The 21,805-nt window shown below is 36.4% G+C and overlaps 1 protein-coding gene across 1 annotated transcript in view; it reads left to right on the top strand.

Annotated features, from left to right (window-relative positions):
* DPYD (dihydropyrimidine dehydrogenase) overlaps positions 1–21,805 on the top strand; it is an 808,753-nt gene that overhangs the window by 124,664 nt on the left and 662,284 nt on the right. The gene's annotated exons all lie outside the window — the stretch shown is intronic.

Raw genomic sequence — 21,805 nt, 5'->3', positions numbered from 1 at the left:
CTGAAGAAAATAAAAACTGAAAATTGATGTATTTCAATTTTATTTATTTTTATATCTTGCTTCTGAAATTGAAGAAAATTCATTAGATTATTTTTTATGAAAATTAGACTCCATTAGTTACATTATAAATAATACTTATTACTTATTGCAAATCAAGCAAATAATAAAAGAGTTATAGAGATGTTTTAAAAATTCCAAGTGACAAATAGTTATTGTCTATATCTGAAAACTCAATCCAGAAGATAGGGGGCAAACTATAAGATACTTTTATTAGGGAAAAAGGAAAATTAAGGGGTGGGGTGTGAGAGATAAAGGGAAATTCATAATGAATACCAAAACACAGATACTAGCAAAGGCAACATCGGAATTACAGTAGACATAAGGGCAACATCAGAACCATGAAGAAGCCTAGTATTTAATTATCATTTAGGAAAATAATGGTTTAAAAAGCAGAGAAAGATAGACACATAGGGATGGCCAGAAAATAGTGGGTAAATTAGTGTTTTGAAATTAGAAATGAGAATATATTAAATGGAGACTGATAAGAATGAAGGATTGGAATAAGATTGGCATCAAAATCAAGAAAAACAGATCTTGAATTCAGTCTCTATATTGTGGGCATCCCAAGAAGCACCCTAACTCTTGTGTCAATGTCCATTCTTTAAAGTGGTATTCTTACCTAAATTTTACCCTGGAGATTGCTGCAATGTCTAAAAGCATGAAGAAAACAAGTGTCAGATGAAATTTGAATCCTTCTGTTGGTTATTTGTCATGTCTTCACTGTGGCCATTTGCTGCATGGAGGATACTGTATACTTTTAAGACTGTTAATGCCTTTACTGTGGGAGAAACTGAGCAAGCAAAATAAAGACTTGGAGGATGTATGTTGCAGGGAATGGTGTGTTTGAATAAACAAATTGAGAACGTGCTCTAAGGTGACAACAAGGTTCTATGCTCAGCAATGTGAACTTTTCTTTCTGATAACTTCCAGTGGAACAATTCAGCACTGCAGGTATAAAATACTTCAGTCACACTTGCCAAAGATTATTTTTCTCATGTATCATTTTGAAACAAAAGAGTTTTGATAAGCCATTGAGATCCTAGTAATTTTGTTATGGATTTTTAAGGAAATGGATTAAAGTATTCTCAGTGCTGGCTCTGTGGGAGAGCACCTGGAGGTATCAATCTCAAGAAATAGGTCAGACTGAGATAAAAACTAAAATCACAGAGTGGTGGTACATGTTTATTTTGGGTCATGGTGGATGACATAATTTGTACTGCACTCATGTTATTTCATGTATCTAGCATGGACTTTTTAAAGGTGATTTTTTCAGGATGAAAATGTATGCATGTAAAGATCTTTGCCTCTGGAAATGATAGATATTATTTGGTAATATCTCTGAAGTTGTATTAATTGGTCACAACATCAGAGCCACAGTAAATTCAAGACCAATTTAATCATTAATGTTTCCTAAGAAATATTGAAGTTATTAAAAAGTATAAACATCGGGCCCAGCAGGGTTGCCTAGTGTGTAAAGTCCTTCCCTTGTATGCGCCAGGATCCCATATGGGCACTGGTTTGCATCCCGGCTGCCCCACTTCCTTTCCCACTCTCTGCTTGTGGCTTGGGAAAGCAGTCAAGACGGCCCAAAGCCTTCGGATTCTGCACCCGCGTGAGACACCCTGAAGAAGTTCCTGGCTTCAGACTGGCTCAGCTCTGGTTATTGTGGTCACTTGCGGAGTGAATCAGTGTATGGAAGATCTTTCTCTCTGTCTCTCTTTCTCTGTAAATCTGCTTTTCTAATAAAAATAAATAAATCTTTTTTCTTTAAAAAAAAGTGAAAACATCATTGAAGTCACTTATTCTTACTTTGCAGGCTATTCATTGCACGATGTCTCTGTGCCTTGTGTTGCCTTACAGGAGGAGAGGAGAGGCACCGTTCTCGGGTGAAGCGCTTTGGCTTCCAGGCCCTCCTTAGTATGAGTACAAGATTAGGCATGTTTGAGATACCAACAAAAAGTAGTGTATGTAAAACTGGGTGGAAGAAACTGAGATGTGGAATAATAAATATTCAGGAATCATTTCCTTAACATGGAAAGTAGTATGATTTTTATTTAGAGGACAAGAGACAAATCATGGCTCTTCATTTCCACCACCTCTTTTTTGAAAGGAAATTGATATTCAGAAAGGTTTGATAATTTACAGATAGGGACTTTCTTGAATAGCAGAAAGTCAACTTTTACCTCTAACTGAAATGAAAGCTGGCTCTTTTGTAACACTGTTAAGTACTTGATATATTGTAGATATTTAAAAAATGATTTTGAGTACTTATTGGCTATATGATACTGCAGATGAAAATTATAATTTCTGAAGTGAATATAATTTCAGGTTGTTCAAGCATTTTTCACTAAAGCTTATGGAAATAATATGAATTTTTAGTATGGTCATTCAGCATGTTAATACTACACTATTTGAATAGATTAAGCTTATTCTGACAACAATCTTAAGTAATTATTATTATACTAATTTTATGTGTGAAGAGATAAAGATTTGAATGGGACAGGATATTTGCACATGGTCATACACGTAGTTGATTCATAACAGCAAAACATTTTCACTTTTTTGCTGGCTACAGGGAATTCCTAAAATCATTTAAAAGCCAAATTTGTGATATTATATGCAGTTAGTTGGTAATTAAAATAAATCCTAAAGGGCCCGGCGCGGTGGCGCAGTGGTTAAAGGTCCTTGCCTTGCACACCCGGGATCCCATAGGGGCGCAGGTTCTATCCCGGCAGCTTCACTTCCCTTCCAGCTCCCTGCCTGTGGCCCGGGAAAGCAGTCGAGGACAGCCCAAAGCTTTGGGACCCTGCACCCGCGTGGGAGACCTGGAAGAGGCTCCTGGCTTCGGATCGGCATAGTATCGGCCCGTTGCGCTCACTTGGGGAGTGAATCGTCGGCCGGAAGATCTTCCTCTCTGTCTCTCCTCTCTGTATATCCGCCTTTCCAATAAAAAAAATAAATAAATAAAAAATAGATCCTAAAATCTACATTCTTGATATTTTCTTAAATACTTGAGATGATATTACCCAGAAATCTGAATTAGCTGCAAGTTCTGGGGCCCATATTGGACTAATCCTCATATTGAGAATATGGATAAATAAAAGTTTTGAAGATATTTATTCAAATTTTCAACAAATGTTTAAATTTTGTCATGCTGTGGCTACATGAAAAAGGCAGGAATGCAGCTAAGACTCAGCAAGCTTTTTTCATGACTTAACTCTTAGAATTTCTTAGAACTTAACATTTTTTGAAGTTAGGTTGGTTGACAGACACTTGGAACATGCCAAGTGAAAGACTTTGTAGAAGCTATTAGCTTTGTATTGTACATATAAGAAAAATGTTACTCAGCAAATACATATCGTAAATCTTAGAATATGGTCATATGTTTGGACAAGTTTTGATCATTTCTGAAGCAAAAATCGAAGTTTATTAAAGATTGACTGTTTTTGGAAAGGCTCCTATTTTTTATCTGAAATGTGGCACTTGGTGTCAGTTTTAATGCTGCTTTTTGCTTCAGCAGAGACACATGAATGTTAGCTAATGTCAGAAGTCTGCTTGGCCAAATGATTATCATTCTCCAACCATGTTCATGTTAGTATCTGGAAACATGGGTAGAGGTTAAGAGCTGGCAAAACTGACGTGTGCCTCTGGTTGTTAAGTCATCAGTGGCTTGGGATGCTTGAGCTTTTAAATGTACATCTCTCAGGATTTCTTAGGATGTCATGGTGTTATGTTCTTCTGTTCAGTATGCACTCACTTCAAAATCTTAAGTTGAAAACGAAGAAATGTAAGCTATTTTCCTTTTGGCCAAACTTTACCTTTTCCTCCGTGTCATTGTGGTTAATAGACCAAAGAGTAACTGATTTTCATTCTTAAATAGATATCCTTGAACGTAGTTGTCTAAAAGGTATATCTGGGATGTTTGTTCATACCTCGGGGTGTCTTAGCTATCAGCTGAATACATACATTCCATTGAAACATGACTGTGTTTATGAGCATGTGTGTGTGTGTGCATATTTGTATGACTTTTTATAGCATGCTAATAACTTAGGGGAATAGAAAGGAGAGCAACAGAAATGCAGAATACTTTTGTAATTTCTCCTTGCATTTTTTTAAAGATAAGAAGGGTCTGTTGGTAAATATAAATGAGTGGTTTATTATTTACTACTCATTTGAACCAGTTCAGTCAAGAGATAATGGAGAATGAACAGATAGCTGCTTTTGGATAAGCCATGCAATATTTCCAGGGGTGATTTCCATGCTATGTGTATTTAGATAGAAGCTTTTCACTGCATAATCAGCTTGCTACTACCTATTTTACTCTCAAACATGCCTTTCCTATGGCAGTACAATACTGTTACCAAGGGAACAGCTTATGGCCGATACATACAGTAGTGCCACAAATTAATTTCACAGTTATCAGGATGTAAGGTGATAACAATAATGTGAGCTGCTATGAAATTACCATTGTTCCCATGGAGTTACAATATAATTACTACTTTGTGGTAACTCAGCAAATAATACACATCACACTCCTGGAGGTTTGTTCTTCCTGTTTCTTTCTCTCTGTTTCTTTCTATGTCATCTTACTTCCTTTCTGCTGCTTTCCTTTGTTGGTTCAGAATCTCCCTGACCCCATTTTAACAAGAACCCATATAGAGTGTTTTCTTTGTTGGGCATAAAAGGTTTATGTTGGAGCCTGCAGAATACATCTGGTACCACAACAGAGGATGGGAGACAGAAAAAAAAAATGATCAACTACCCCAGCCAAGTGTTGGCAGTGTATATCTGGGCACACAGAGACTCTAAGATATGCTATATCAACCAGTGGATTCTGGAGAGATTTCATCATGCTTGGAGTGGCAAGATCAGCAGTAATTCAGAACTGCTGAACTATAGAACTTCTTTAGCAGGACCCTTGGAGCATGCCCCACATCAGGGACCCTGGGATGGTTGGAAGGCTGGGTGTGGCTTTTCCTCTTAACTCCCTCCTTCCCCCAGATAGAGGAAGGAAAAAAAGAGAATGTGGAAATGGTGATCTCACCCACTTCCTATAGCCCTTGACCCTCACCACTCTAATCAACTGTGTAAAAATAATCAAAAATAAAAATAATTAAAATTAAAAAAAGGTTGTGTTGAAATTGAGTGAAGATGTGTGTGTATGTAACTCATGTGCATCATAAGGGTGCACATTTACATCAAAAACTGGAAAGAATTAAACATGGATGTTTCTGGTATGCTGAAAGGGTATATTTTATCTGTGACCCATGTAGAATGGAAAAGCAATTTTGTTTTAATAGAAAATTAAGTCTATATATTGAATAGAGAGACTACTTTAATGTAGTTAATATAACTGGAGAAAAATGAGTGGAATACCTTTCTTAATTAGTTGTGTCACGTGGAGAAATGGAAAAAATCTTCAATATTTCTAGCTATAAAATGGTACTATTACTATTGCTGCTAATATCTGCTTAACATAACTGTTATGTGAGTCAAAAGAGATGTGATTGGAGGTAAATTTTAACCTGTACTAGACAATGAGTCCTTAAAGACATTACCCTCACTAATGTGTTCTTAATTGGAGCATCTCTTACTGAAAAATTTATATGAGAATTTCAATATAACAGTAGTAACTAGAATAGGAATTGTTTTAACTTCTTTTTATTAGAATGTGACATTGTATTTTTTGATATCCATGGCACAACAAAACAGGACCTATGGCAATAATTAAAATAATAAAAACTTTTCAGGGAACTAATATCTATACTATTTTATTGACTATGCATTTTGCTAAAAATTTAAGCTTTGAAAGGGAATTTTGTAGTATACTTGTTTAAGAAGTGACACCTACAATGATGACAGCACTAAAATTTTGATGTTTTAGTATGTGAAAAGGTTAAGTTAAGGTAAATGTAAAAATATATAAGCGAGAGTTAACACAAGAAGGCTCTGACTTTTTTCTTTACTATAGTAGTCATCTTTATTGTCTATTCTGCATTAATTTGTTCTTAGATTTTTATATATTCAGTTACAGTAGAATCAGTGTGACTCCACATTAAATTTGTCACTAGAAATTCAGTTTTTGATTGCATATTTGTCATTCTGACACTATAAATTGCATGTTTAGCATTATGAAAATTGATGTATGATGATGTAAAATAGCTAGATAAAACTTATTTTAAATAGACATTTCTGTTGAGTGAATTAATTAATGAATTGTGTTGAATATATAGTAATCTGCCTTTCATTGCTCAATGCCTTTATAGACTTGGAAATCAAAAATAAAAATTTCCCCTACATTTTTCTACTGTGGATTTTAAAATTAACCAATGATTGTAACTTTTATGTCTTTAGGTGAAGTTTCAGTTTATCTCACTAATGTGACTGTTACATTAATTTAATGTCAGTAATGCGTGATGTTATGTTATTGAAGGATGGTTCCATCACCTATAAAGTGGTGATAATGATACTGGCATGCAGTAAAGACTGAAAGAAAATATGCATACATTACGTTTATGTGAGGAAGGTAGTGTAGACACAAGAACTCAGCAACAGTATTTTATCTTTCTTTTTGGAAGATGAATGAGATTATTTCTAAGTGGTTATCACTGCTGGGTCTGTGGTTAAGGTCTTCTTCCAACATCACTCTTCATTGTGCCCAGTGGACACACAACAAACAGTTGTTCCTTAAGTGTCTTCAGTCTGTGCTGTACTATGATTATGAAAACAAGAGTTTAGCAGATAGAAGATTTGACTAATAGGAAACAAAACTTTGTGGCCTGTTGTGTGGTATTGTAGGCTAATCCTCTCCCTATAGTGCTGATATCCCATATGGGTGCTGGTTCTTGTCTCTGGTGTTCCACTTCCCATCCAGCTTTCCACTTGTCACCTAAAAACTTGGATGGCCCAAGTTTTTAGACAACCGCACCCACATAGCAGACCCAGAAGAATTTCTTGGTTCCTGTCTTGGGTTAAGATCAGTTCTTGCTGTTTAGGCCTTTAGGGAGTGAACCAGCAGATTGAGACTCTTTGCTTTTTTCCACCTCTGCATTTCTCTGTAACTCTTTCAACTGAAAATAAAATAAATATTTTTAAAAAATGAAACAAAACTCTGGGGCTGTATTTGTGGTTAGCAGTTAATCCCTTCTGTGAATCTGGCACATGCTGATTTATGTTCCAATGTGGATACATCTTCCTGATGTAAGTGGGCCAAGTTACTGTGCCTCTGCCAGCTATGTGGGACACCCAGATGGGCCTCCTGACTCAGCTTGATCTAGTTCTTGTAATTTTGGCAAGCTGGGAAAGTAAACCAGCAAATAGAACGTTGGTCTGCCTCTATATTTCTTTTTCAAATAAATGCATGGGTGTATAATTTTTTTTTAAAAAAAGCAGAGATAGCAAGAATATGCTCAGAGAGAGTATATCTTATATTTGTAATATTCTGGAATTGGTTTCTTCGTTTTATTTTCTAATTCGAAAGCCAGATATACACAAATTCAAAGTGAGACAGAGAGCTTTACCCACTGGTTCAATCCCTAAGTTTCATCAGTGGCCAGAGCTGGGCCAAGACTGTTGCCAGTATCTGAGAACTCAACCTAGGTCTCTCAGGTGAGTGACAGAACTCCAAATTATGGAAGTTGTCTCTCTTGCTTTTCACGCTTTGCTTGGCAGGAAGCTGAATCAGGAGCTAGAACCAGAAATCAAAGCCAAGCACTTTTGATGTGGAATACACACTTACTAACCACCAGGCTAAGAACCAAATTTTAGAAACTATGGTTCTCATTGTAATATGCAATTGAGAAGCTTTTGAATTTATTTTCTTCCTGTGGAATGAACTCTTTTCTTGTATTTTCTTAATTTTCCCTAACATTGAACAACAAAAACGCAAACAAAAGAGATCAACCTATGGAATAGTTTAGTGCCAACTCTCAGAGATAAGAACCACTTGAGGCAGATCTATACAATATTTTTTCTTCTGTTCACAATATAGGGTGCTGAATGGGATAAATTAGAGTAGTATATCCATTTTTATTTAGATAATCCTTTGCTTAAAATAAAAAATCTCTTAAAAGTAGTTAGAAAAGACATATACCTGAAACAGACTGATCCTTGGAGAGACCACCAGACTGACGCATGATTTCCCTGGAAGCTTTCTGTCATGTGATAAATGCAACCTTCTCATTCCTTCACACTAATTAGCACAGCTCTACAAGAATGGCACACTGGGCTGTACAGTTTGTTCCAATATTCTACTGCTACAGTTTCAAAAGCAAATAATTGTAAATTCCAAGTAAAGTAGAGGTTTCAGTGGTTTTAATTTTGTTTGGATGTTTTTTTTTTTTTTAACACAAAGTGAGTCTAGCACTATTTAACTTTGGACTGGCTATTGCTACCCTGGCGTGGGATGTGACCATTTGTGGAGGCATTTTGACTGCCACAGTTATGGGCTGGAATTTGACAGGAGGGCATCAGTAACATAACACATCTCACAAGATTATGTGGAAAGTACTTCATAAAACTGAAGAATTAATTACTTCTCACAAAATATGAATATGCTTTTTGAGAAAGTATCGATAATCCTATTGTAATTAGAGATATCAGTATGTATTTATATTGTATATTACACTGCAATTTAGAAATGCTTTGATCCAATTGCTAATCAACTAAATGTTGAAGCATTGATGGATGAAGAACTGTACGCACAAGAGAGTAGTATCTTGCTAAAATATTTTTCAATAGTTTACATAACCCGAAATTATTTTTAGTTAGAGCTGAAGTAAATGAAAGAAATATAACATGTTATCATGTAATAATTGCAGATAATGTTTAGTTATGCCTACAAATACAATAGAATTTTTTATTGTTATTTTTTCTAACTGATTGACTCTTTGGAGCTTGACAGAATATCCTTTTAGTAGGTCTACTATTTTTGCAGAGTATGAACTAGCATGAGCCTAGTTTTTTGAAGAACTCTAGAGAAGATTAAAGAATAGCTAGGAAGAGAATAAGAAACATCAAGTAGTATGAGAACATATAAAATAACCACACTTTTTTACTTTTCCAACATACACTGTTATCCACGTTTTGCAGAAAAAATAGATCATATTCATATAGTTTCTCTGAAATAATGTCAGAAAAGCAAGGGAACCATATAAATCACATTGTTGCTGAAAATCCTGTGCTTTCATTGGAAATGCATTAATTCTGTTGAAAATCAGTTTTCTCTAGGGTCCTCAAGTGCAGAATCCTGCCCAGATTTATACCATTCTTTTTAATACATTTAAGAGAGAACTTTTGGATGCTAAATACTGGCATTACTGCTCTCTTTCTTTTTTTAATAAGGATGTTTTGTATATTATTCTTTTTTGATTTATAATTTATTAAGTTTCCTTTTTTGTTGTTTTTGTTTTATGACACAATTTCATAGGCTCTGAGGCTTCCCCAGCCCCTCCCCATGCCTTCACCCCATGTTGGATTCCTTCACATTGTTGCAATAGTACAGTTCATATCCAGTCATGATTGCTTCATTGCAGGCATGGACCATGGATAGAGTCCAGCCTTGTATTGCCAGATAAATTCAGCAGTTTCCTTGGGAGACCATTCCTAGTCTGAAAGTACAGCTGGCAAAATGCCATCCCCTCCAATGAAGAATCACAACATAACATCAACAACAATTTACAACATCATGGAGTTAATTGACATGGTATTGAGTGACCAATATGTTAGAAAATGCAAGTTCTTAACTGTATCTGTGACTACTTCATTGCCATTTCAATTCTAGTTTATACACAACCAGCTGTGTACACATCTTAAAATGGTTATAGGGTACTATTCAGCTGTCTTGTGTCTATTTCCATTTTTATATTTAGCAGTTTATACTATTGAAGCATGATTTTTACTGAAGTTGGCGAATTTTAGGATAGTCCAAACAGGCTTATAACTCTAACAAGGCGTATGTTAACAATTGAGACGCAGAACAGTTTTAGGAGGGGTGTGCGGAGAAATATAACAGGTAACTTACAGATAACAGACTTGAATCTGCGTTAGACATTAGCAAAAACTGTAAAGACATACAGTGGGATCCAAGAGTGATCCTGACAGCCTCTTACTAGGAGGTCATACACACAGAGCAGTGGGGGACCCCAGAGTGGAGCAAGAGGACAGGAGTAGGCTGGTAACCAATCCTGGAAACTCTGGGATCTTCACCGAGGACTATCAGTACGACCACCAAGGACTATATCTGAACTGCCAAGGAGACCTTAGGGAATTGGATTGCCCTCCTAGGCCAAGAACTCTGAGGTCATCCATGCCCTTTCAGATCTCCCACACGGGATGGAAGAAGCCTAGATCCTTCCTCACAGACTCTGATGTCATCAGAACAACAGGCCTGAGCTGTCCTCAGAAACAGAAGAACAGTAAACTTCCTTCGGGACTAGGGAGAGGAGCTATCTCTGGGCCTTACTTAGTTCCAACTTTGGATCCTCACCCTCTCTTGCAATGACCATCAGGGTTGCTCCGGAATCTCGCCCCCTCCTGCCCAAAATAGGATCAGATAGAGACCAATAAGGAAAGCTTAGAACTGACAGGAAACAATCAGCTTGGCCTCACATATACCTTACTAGGTAGAACACAAAGATTAGTTACTGCTTTCTTTCTTATGTAGGAAAAGCAAACTCTTCCTGTAGCAACTTTCCTGTTTGAAAAGATTGTAATCCTGAAGACTGTGTAGTGTCTGCTGAGCCTAGACTAACTTTGAGACCACTTTTTGCCATCTCCAGAAAGAGTTGCCTCGTAGTAATTGTGAGTAATCATTGGCAAGATATCCAGGATTTCCTTAGGGAATGAGAATGTTCCTGATTAATATGGACTCTGCATTATTCCTTCTCCATGCAGCCCACCACCTCCGGCACACACTCTTTTGCATTCTGCACTGTTCTGTTTGACTTAATTCTCTGTCTTGGCCTCTTGAATGCGTCCTTCATTTCTCAAAACCATTGGTCTTTAAAACTACAAAAAAATGTTAGTCCCTACGTAAATTAATCTGCAGTACAGGGGAATAAGCTATGTCACAGCTTTCTTGCTGGTAACTCGCTGACATGGGCTCTACTCAGAGGGCGAGAGCGTTGATTTAGGGAATGGGTTTCGTAGATTTTCAGGCACAGAACTCTTGAGAAGAATATCTGAGAAGACATATTGATGTTACATTTAATTTTGTAATGCAAATATATATCTTGTTTGGGGGAATTGGGAAAATTGTGAGATAATGAGTAAAACTCAGGACAGGATGAGATCCCATGGGCTAGGTAGCAGGTGTGGGAGGTGAGAAAAAAAAAGAGCAAAAAAATGGCTTATTTCAGATTTCATATGACCTTCATATTAAGTGTTATTATTTCTATTCTGGAGAAGAAAAGAAAAATTCATAATCAAACCTAACCTTTCAAAAAACGAATTATCAGAACTTACCTTATACATTTTTGTGTCCTACTGATGATCAATTAAACTTGTAAAAAATATCTTGTGTTTAGATAAAGTAAATACTGTTATGTGGTTGATGTCCCTTACACTATCAAAAGCCCCTTGGTTCCAGTGCATCTAAGCTGTTCCTGGGGAGGACCAGCATATGCAGTTCTGTCATTTTCACTTTTGAAATCATACAGCCTATAGATGGCACTTTTTTGATATTAGACTGTCAGTTAATTTTATATTTCATTTTGGGGCTGTTGTGTAACCATGGCCTGCTTTGACCACTGTAAAGACCATCTTGAGAATAATTAATTGTATTTTTAAAAATGCCGTATGACTGCCTTGCCATAGATGACTGCTGTCATTTTACACACAGATTAGAAATGCAAGTGGACAATTTAAGCCAGCAATATGAAGTAACATCTTGCAAGTTCTTTCTTTCCAAAGGTTTGTCATTATGATCTATTTTAATGTTTAGGGAAAAAGTCTCAGTGGCTGTATTTATTTTAGATACAAATTCAATTATGGCTTATAAAGTTAGACTTTTAAGTATTTTCTTTGCCTTAATGAAGAATGCTGCTGGAAGATGGGGTAAGCTTTATATTCTTTCAAAATATAGGTATTTTATGTGTATGTATCAATTCAAATTTGTAGAATCTTTTTTGAAATTAAATAAACTTTTCTGTGTTCTAGTTACCATTGAGGGAAGGATAAAAACCTGAATATTTTAAAGACTGCTCTTAGTTATAGTGACTTATGTTATTTTTTTAAACCGAGGGGGATAAAACATAGAATGTGAAGCAGTGTTTAAGTTGACTTGAAGTCAGGAACTTGCATTGCAAATAGTGTACAAAGTACCCAATATTCTCCTCAATAGTTAGGCTAGCAGGCCTGGTGCAATAGCGTAGCAGTTAAAGTCCTTGCCTTGAATGCGCTGGGATCCCCTTTGGGCACTGGTTCTAATCCCGGCAGCTCCACTTCCCATCCAGCTCCCTGCTTGTGGCCTGGGAAAGCAGTTGAGGATGGCTCAAAGCCTTGGGACTCTGCACCCATGTGGGAGACCTGAAAGAGCTCCTGGCTCCTGGCTTTGGGTCAGTTCAGCTCCGGCCGTTTTGGCTGATTGGAGAGTGACTCATCAGACAGAAGCTCTTCCTCTCTGTCTCTCCTCCTCTCTGTATATCTGTCTTTCCAATAAAAATAAGTAAATCTTTAAAAATAGTTAGGCTAGCATTAGCATTTCCACTCAAAGACTGACAGGTATATTGCTATATTTAACAAGATTTCTGTGTGCAAATTTTTGCCCAAACAAAAGATTGTTTCCTGTATAGTGTAAGTTAAATACCTGATGTCAAAATGTGTACATTAGTATCAGCCCTCAAAAGTCACATTCTTCAGCTTAAAAGAGTGTTTCTACACGTATAACCTTTGGGTGTCTGTTTTGAGTTTCATTGAGATTTCAGCTGGTAAAAGAACTAGAAGTAGTATCTTTGCAGGTATCATCCTAATCTTCTGTGTGAGCATATTTGAAGGATGAGGAAGACTGATATGTAATGGTTATTCCCTTGGCATAAAAGAATTTTTCACAGAGGGTAGTTTTAAATAGGAACTTTACAATAGTGGACTGAGCACATTTTAATTTGTGCTGAAGAAATAAGCACAAAAGTGAAGTGTGCTATGTAGAAATTAAGGACAATTGTAAGTCAGAAATGTCCACATTTGCAAACATCACCTTATTTTTTTGTTCATGCATTAGGAGAATCTGAGAATTTCACTGGTATCATTATTCAGTATGTGATGGTTACTAGCAAGTGTAAAAAAAAAGAGGAATAATTTTCTAAAAATTGCCTTTGTTCTTTTCGGGTAATACAATTTAAAAACAATTCATTTTCTCTGATTGTCTTATATTGAATGTTTTGAATGAGAAGCTGCAATTTTGCGTGTGTGTTTAATTTGAGGCATATTGTTGACCTCACAGTTAAGGTCCAAATTGGGCACATTTCATTACAGTCAGGAATCAGTGGCCTATAAGAAAAGGTCATCTTTCTCTTTTGGCCAGTGTAAAGGTCTGTTAATAAACACAAAGACATTTGATGTGCTTGCAACTCACTGCATATTTAGCTTCCCTTTGTGTTTCAAGATGGGCTATAAAAGCATATGGTGTGAAAGACTATTGATAGATGGGTGTCGCTGCCTAATTGAAAGCTTTAAGTCATAAATGTGTCAGTAGTTATTTTTTCTATTTGTAAAATGCTGTCCTAAATATGTAATCAAATTGAGCAATGCATTGACTGTAGAACAATGCTTCAGACTGCTTGGTATGATGCTCAGTGGAGGAGATGAATATGTTGCTATCTGTGTATCCATGAAAAGATAGCTTATGACCTTTCTCAGATGTGGTTAAAGCCTTTGAAGTTTTCTTAAAATGGGATCAAAATGACCAATGGAATATACATATACATTATGTTAACTGTTAGATGGATTTCATGGTGTTTGGAGTTTTTTTTTTTAAATAGAACATGTTTTTGCTTTGCTGCTATTTGTTTTTTCTACAAATTGAAGTCTGAATTAGCTGTATTCTCATTTAATGCTTTTACTCAGGAGCAAATTGTGTATCTACTTTTCATTAAACAAGAAAAACTAAATAAATATATTTGTGTTTATTAAAGTCAGAATGCCATGAAATTGTAAAATATTATCTTTTATAAAAAGCTTATTGTCTTTCTTACTTTTAAGCACAATTTTGCATTGTTTCCTGAGACGAATGTAACCAACATGGGGATTGTTTTCCTAGATTCTGTTTATTTTGAAAATACTTTTGGGGAAACCTTTTAATATAGTGACTACATTTATCACTACATGTTTGACAGCACAGAAGCTGGAACCGTTAAAAAGGCACAGAAGGCTATGAAAATCACACAGTTTCCTTACATTGTCACAGTAGACACCATGCCCCTCTGGTCATTCTGGCAATAGAAACTCTCGGGTTTTCTATTGTAGGTAGAAATAGTCTAAAGGAAAAGCAAAGGGAGGTGAGCAGATTTTAACCTCTGTAGTGAGAGTGCCTCCCAATTCTGCATGAGTCATAGGCGAGAGAATCTGATGTACTATCCCCAGCAAATTATTAATCTATTTGATTCAAGTTTTACCACTCAGAACACACTTTGTTCCATATTCCTTGAAGAAAAGGGTTCAGCCTTTTAGACATACATGTATTTTCTTCCTAAGACAATTTGATACTTGTGTTCATCTGTTCTTTTATTCTGTGCATTTTTTTTCCTCTAAAGATCTGTTTGATATATTCCCTAGAGTTGCCAAAGAAAGTTAGTTGCTAAATAAATACCCATACTCTCCATTCTTGGCATGAAGAGCTGAGGAAGCAGTTTTATTTACACTATAGGAGCAATGCATAAAAGAAAAGAAATGACTTATGCCTAAGGAAGTGTTACTGTTTGAGAAAAATGGTCAACAGGGCTTGAGATGTGTCACAGGTGTTTTTATTAGTATTTCTCCCATAGTGAACACCCTTAGTCTCTTTGGGATAGAAATTCAAATAAGGTCAAATAGTGTACATTAGATTGGCTATGCCATATGTAGTTTATGTTTTTGTAAACTCTTACTACCATTATTGAAAAAAAAAAAAGACATGAATACTATTTTTTATTGTAGTAGCTATCCTGAACCTTAAAGCAACCTTAAAGCTTGTTGTTTTTACTCTGAACTTATCTCTCCTGTTTATTGTCATGGAAACCATGATTTTTATCGTGAGTAACAAGGATTGAAGAGCAAAGCCTATTCTTTCTGTTACCGTGATGTTGAGTCAGACTTGGACTTTAGAATAAGATACTGTTCATAAGAGAGTAATGGCCTTTCACAAAGTTGTTTTCTGAATCTGCTCTTTTCTGTTTTTTTTTTTTTAATTCCTTTTTCTAGACTTGTGGACGCGAGTAAATGTTGCTTTCTTGTCCTTGATTTACAATATAATTATAAACTGGAGTCTTCCTTCATTAATAAACACCCTAACCTGGCAGAGCAAATCTCTCACTGCCTCCAGCAGCAATCCTACACATACATCCAATAAAGAAAGTATACCTGATTTCTTATGGTCTTAGTTAATGTAAAAATGTTACTTTAGTGTTATTTCAAAGGCAGATTTACAGAGAGAAGGAAAAAGATCTTTTGACCACTGGAGCTGAACCAACCTGAAGCCAGATGCCAGGAGCCCCTTCTTGGTCTCCCACATGGGTCCAAGGTGTCTAGGATTTGAACCATCCTCTCCTGCTTTCCTAGGCCGTAAGTAGGGAGCTGGTTGGAAGTGCAGCAGCTAAGATATGAACTGGCTCCCATTGGGATGCTGGCACTACAGGTGGAGGATTAGCTTGTAACCACCATGCCGCCCCTCCCCCCAATTTTTTTTTTAATATTATGGTCAATATGTATCTATGTTAAAGTAAGCTGTGGAGTTCTTTTTATTTTATAGCAGAGTCATACCATTCAAATAATTATTTTGTTCAAAGACCAAAAATTATCTCTTTGTCTTCGTACTCAATAGCCTTGACCCTGTAAGAACTACAAAGAGAGCTAAAAAGAAAATGATTTGAGAAGGACTGAGGGAGGGAAAGCCAAAGGGAGGAGGAGGGAAAGGCTACTCCCGTCTGCTAGCTCAGTGCACAAGCACTCATCATGGGTGCTGGAAACTCAATATGAGTCTCTCATTGTGGTTAAATCCAACTATCTGGACTATCACCGTAGTCCAGAAGTCTCCCAGACTCTGCATTAATATTAGTGGGAGTCTAGGGTTCGGATCTAGAGTTGGGAGTTGAACTCAGACACTCCAGGGTGAGGGTGTCCGAATCACTGGAAAACATCAACTCCAGAGGGAAGAGTGGTGTAACAGTTATTGTAAATTGGGCCCGGCGCAGTGGCCTAGCGCTTAAAGTTCTCACCTTGAATGTGTAGAGATCCCATATGGGCGCCGGTTCTAATCCCAGCAGCTCCACTTCCCATCCAGCTCCCTTCTTGTGGCCTGGGAAAGCAGTCGAGGACGGCCCAAAGCCTTGGGACCCTGTACCTGTGTGGGAGACCTGGAAGAAGTTCCTGGCTCCTAGCTTTGGACTTGTTCAGCACTTGCTGTTGTGGTCACTTGGGGAGTGAATCATTAGATGGAGGATGTTTCTCTCTCTCTCTTCCTCTCTGTATATATCTGACTTTGCAATAAGAATAAATAAATCTTTTTTTAAAAAAAAAACAGTTATTGTAAATTAGCATGTGTTTCTCCACATCATGCCCTACTTTGTACTTTCAGAATTTTCTGGCACCCACCACACTGTTACATAGCTTTCAGCATTGTCTCTTTGTAATGTAAGCTCATATTTCCTTTGGATTCAAAAGAAACTATAGTGACATCCTGATGATCCTGATGATAACTGATGTTTAGGCAATGATTTCTTATGTTTGTGTTATATAGGTAATATAGAAAAGGCACTGGCATATTTCTTCTGTCAAATATAGTAAGAAAAAGTTCATCTTTGATGAATTTGCTTACTCTGTTACCTGTAGAGCAGGTATGGGTGTATAATGATGCTGTGAATTTTTTACCTTGTCACTTACTCCTACCTTGCTTTTATACCACTTTTACTTCCCAGACTTTTGTAGGAAATTGTGGTTGTTAAATAACTGATAACATTACATAGCAAGAAGGCAGTGAGTATGGAGGGTGGTGTCACCCCACTTCTCCCAGCCAATGAGTGATTCCTAGTGCAGGTATTTTATCTGCAGATAATTAGGAATAAAATGTGCCGGGTTTTCATTATACAGGAGAGAGGCAGGCAGCTGGTGGGCACAACGATTTTCCAAGGACCAGGCTGCTGTTAACACCATTAACTGTGGCAGCTGTTTCGTGCCATGAAGGAAAAGGAATGATGGGTTTCAAAACAAGGGTTCAAGAAAATGACTGGTAGAGAATGCCAGTACTTTTGCCAGTCTGATTTCTGTAACTCATAGAAACCAGGCAGTATGGATGTTGTATGCTGCATTAGGCCTTGTTCAGCTGTCGTACTGTGCATCTTTTAATGTAAGAAGTTGAGAAATAGGAAAGGTGCTGGGAAATAGTAACTTGATTTAAATAATCAACCATTTACAATTTATCTGTTTCTTATTGATTTTTTTTTTCTTATTGATTTTCTTACACTTTGTATAAAAAACACCTTTCAGGATTTAACGTTTTTGCCTAAAACTGATGTTAGATAATAAGGGCTTGGAATGAGATGGGCCAACACTGTATCGGTTTTGTGTGATTCTAAACTGTTTTCTTAGCCTCTGTAATTTTCAGCTTTCTCATACACAATGTCACTCATGAGTGTTTTGGTCATTGTGCTAACTTGAATATAAATTTATGAGCATTTAAAAACACTATTTGGTTTTGATTACCATATTCAAATGTATAATTGGCACTGAAATGAGAGTTTACTTGTTAAAAACGTTTATATAGTTTTCAGGCTTCATTTAGAGGAGAAGTAAATAATTTATATCCTTCTGAAATTTTGAAGGAATTGTCCCAAAAAACGAAAGAAACTGATCTCATGAAAAAAAGTGGACAGTGGGCCACCAGAGGCTGAGGAGGGAGATGTGCGTAGACGGACTGGGGAAGGCATGGAGACAGTGTTAGACATTACGAGTCGGGTCTGGTGTCCGTTAGCTCAATAACTGTCATCAACAAAAATCCGTGATATATTCCAAAATCACTAGAAGAGTCTCAAGAAAACAACAAAGGGGAATGATTAATGTTTGAGGCCATACAGATGCTAATTACTTTGACTTGCTCATTACAGTTGTATGCGTGTATTGAATTACTGCACTATACCCCATAAATAAATTGTTTGAACCAGTGTTTGGTGATAAATGTTACTGAAAACTCTCATAAATTCAGTGATCTTTGTATCATCACTAAAAGAAAACTATTTATCATTTGGTTCAGTTTCTTGATACAAGTCATAACTCTCAAGTTTGTAAGGTAGTTTTCCTGCTCCAAACCAGACTTTACCCGTGAAGGAAACATTTAATGATGGCGAAGGAACGATTCCATGTATCCAAAGATGATATGTATTCCATAGCAGGTAACCAGCATATCTGTGCAGACCTGCAAGATTGGATGAGCCAATCAGTATGTTCCCAGCAGCAACTCAGAAACAGTAAAGCCAGCATTCTAAAGATGAAACAATTATCTGTGTACGGCTTGAAGAAAATCCAGTTGGTTATAATAAAACTTTCAGTAATTTCTGTACCGAAAATACAGAACAAAGTAACTTGTCTTGATCTTTGTACACATTCGTAATCAAATCTGCTCACAGTATGTTTAAAATGATAATGATAATTTGATACAGTAGATAGAACTAGAAGGCTGTAATGGAGATGCAGGTGAGGTTTAGCCATAGCAGCACAGTTCAGAATGCTTCTGTTTTCTCTGGTCATATGCTTCAGGAGATGACACAATTAAGTATTGTGAGGGATGGTCAGTTTTGCTTCAGCTGTTGTCATTCTGAACATTATGAAACTTGTAATATTATGCCTCTTGCTTCTGATATGTTAAAATAGAATCATATTTCATCGCCTTTATTGCATTTTCTTAAATAAAAGATTTTTTATCTTTCCATGGAATAGCATAAAATATCTTTAGTTTTCTTGAAGTCAGTGAAATTATTGTGAACATTAAGCAAACACTTAATGCTGAAGATCCAGAGATCCATATGATACGATTTGTAGTCATTCTTCATCTGCAATTTGACAAGTTGCATGTTTCCATCTGGCTTTCTTTCAGTTAAAAAGGGACAAGATAAGATTTTGCAGAGTACTACTTGCTTGGTAGAACGTAGACTGTACCTCCTTCGGAGTTGACAGCTGTTGCAGTATGTTCAAGAAGTATCCAGAATTTCTTTCCTGTGGTGTCACCAGGTGCTGCAATGCCTGGAGGAGTTAAACATGGCACTAACTTTTACAGATGTCACCATTGTTATTCTCATGTAAGAAATCTTTTGATTCAAAATTTGTCAAACAACAAATCAGTAATTAAACTAAGCAATATGTTATTTTGCACATAATCTTTTTTTGTATGTTTGTTCCCTTATGAAATTTTAACAAACCTTTACAAATTGTAAAGATTTTTTTTTCTCAACACTGTGATGCCAAATCCTTTTAATATTTTTTATTAGTTCACCAATTTCTATTTTTTCCTAATTCACTGTTCAGCCTTGGCTAGGCATTTTATTGAGCATTTTCTCCCTTATAAATTCACTTAGTTAAAAAATGAAACAAACCTGAGAGGGCCAAGGTTGTGGCTACAGTTTCTGCCTGGGGCAGCAGCTTCTCTCCTGGATGCTCTGCTTCTGATCCTGCTCCTTGCTAATATACCTGGGAGGGTAAGGGACGATGGCCCCAATGCTTGCGTTGCTGCTTCCTGTCTGTGAGACATTTGTGGAACTCCTGGCTTCTGGTTTCAGCCTGTCCCATCCCTAGCAGATGTGCCACTTGGGGAATGAAACAGCAGATGGAGCAGATGGAAGATCTCTTTCTGTCTTTTTCTCTCCTGATCTCTCCCTCTATCACTCTGTCTTTCAAATAAATAAATAAAATGTAAATGGTGAGTTATTTTGAAAGTATAATACTGTAATTTCATCTAGTTTTCCCACAACTGAAACTTTAATTGTTTAAGAACTGCTTTTGTGCAAGCATAGAATGTTACTGCTTTAAATATAATTACAAAAGTATTTAAAATTTGAAAAGTTTAATTTAAATCAAGCCATATAAAACTGTTATGTAAGTGCCCACTATATGCGAGTTAGCCAATGCATAAATGTTAAATATCTCTCAAACGTTTTATCTCAAGTTATAAATGAGAAATCTTTGGTTTATCATACAAGAAAAACAAATGGTTCTCCAACTATTAAGAGTTACAGCTGAATTTGATCAGTTTATAATCTATATGTTCTTTTTGCAGTACCAAGTAAATACATACAAAAAGAACCACAGAGCTCTTATCAAACCATAATGAAAACAAAATATGGTGATAATAATGTAAATATACATAGAATAACTTCTTTAAATATAGTTTTAATTTGTCAATTAGAGCTAGAGCTCCCATCTGCTTGCTGGTTCTTTTTTTCATATTCCTATTAGTGGCTGGCATGATCTGATACCTAAACCAGAAGTTAGGAATGCACCCCACGTCTCCCATGTGATTGGCAGGAACCCAATTACCTAAACTATCATACCTGTTACAAGGGTATTATTATTATTATTAATGCAGATTTATAGAGAGAAGGAGAGACAGAGAGAGATCTTCCATCTGCCTTTTCACTCCCCAAGTGGCTGCAACAATCAGAGCTGAACCAGGAGCTTCTTGCAGATCTCCCATGTTGGTTCAGAGTGCCAAAGGTTTCTGCCCTTTGACTGCTTTCCCAGACTACTAGCAGTGAGCTGGAAGAGAAGTGGAGCAGTTGGGACACAGACTGGTGCCCATTTAGGATGCTGGCGCGTGCAAGGCAAGGATTTAACCACTGAGCCATTGCATAGCGCAGGGCTCCTAAGGATATTAATTAACAGGAACTGGGTTTGGAGGCAAATCTGGTAATTGAATCCATGTGTTCTGATATGGGATCTGTGCTTCTTAACCAGAGTATTATTCTTTAGAACGCACACTTCTCCCTGCAATGACTGCCTGTACATTTGTAAAATGTTAATCACAAATTCAGTAATATTGCAGCAAAATGCATAATGAGCAACAGAACTTACTAGGAACTTGAATCACCAAATCTTAAGATGAAAAATTAGCCAGTTCCTGGGCAAAATCTCCATATTTCTTGGATGAACTGACATTTCCACCTTGGATATTCAAAAAGAAATTTGTAGATGAAAGCTGCTACTTTTTGGAAGTAATAGTGTTTTATATGACATTTTTATAAATTTCTCACAGTAATAGATTCATTCAAATGCACAATATTTTCTTAATTTTACCACTGTTCTCTATAATTCTTTTCAAGCTAAGACATTGAAAATGTGGTATTGTGGCATATGAAAAGATTGCAGATATAGCAAAGGACAAATATTTTGAATATATTTTCTAAAACTGAAATTGGAAAATGCCTTCAAAATTCTAGGTCCGTTGTTATGTAATGGTTAACTTTTTGTTTCTTGGATTTAAAAATGCTTATATCATGTCATCAGATTTATTGTATTATTCCAAAGCTAAAAATATTCTTTTGATATAGTGTTTTGTTTCTCAGACTAAATT

This window comes from Ochotona curzoniae, unplaced genomic scaffold, assembly GCF_017591425.1.
Source record: "Ochotona curzoniae isolate NIBS_2020 unplaced genomic scaffold, NIBS_Ocur_1.0 scaffold_1037, whole genome shotgun sequence".
NCBI classification, from domain to species: domain Eukaryota; kingdom Metazoa; phylum Chordata; class Mammalia; order Lagomorpha; family Ochotonidae; genus Ochotona; species Ochotona curzoniae.
This window is presented reverse-complemented; position numbering and strand designations above follow the sequence as displayed.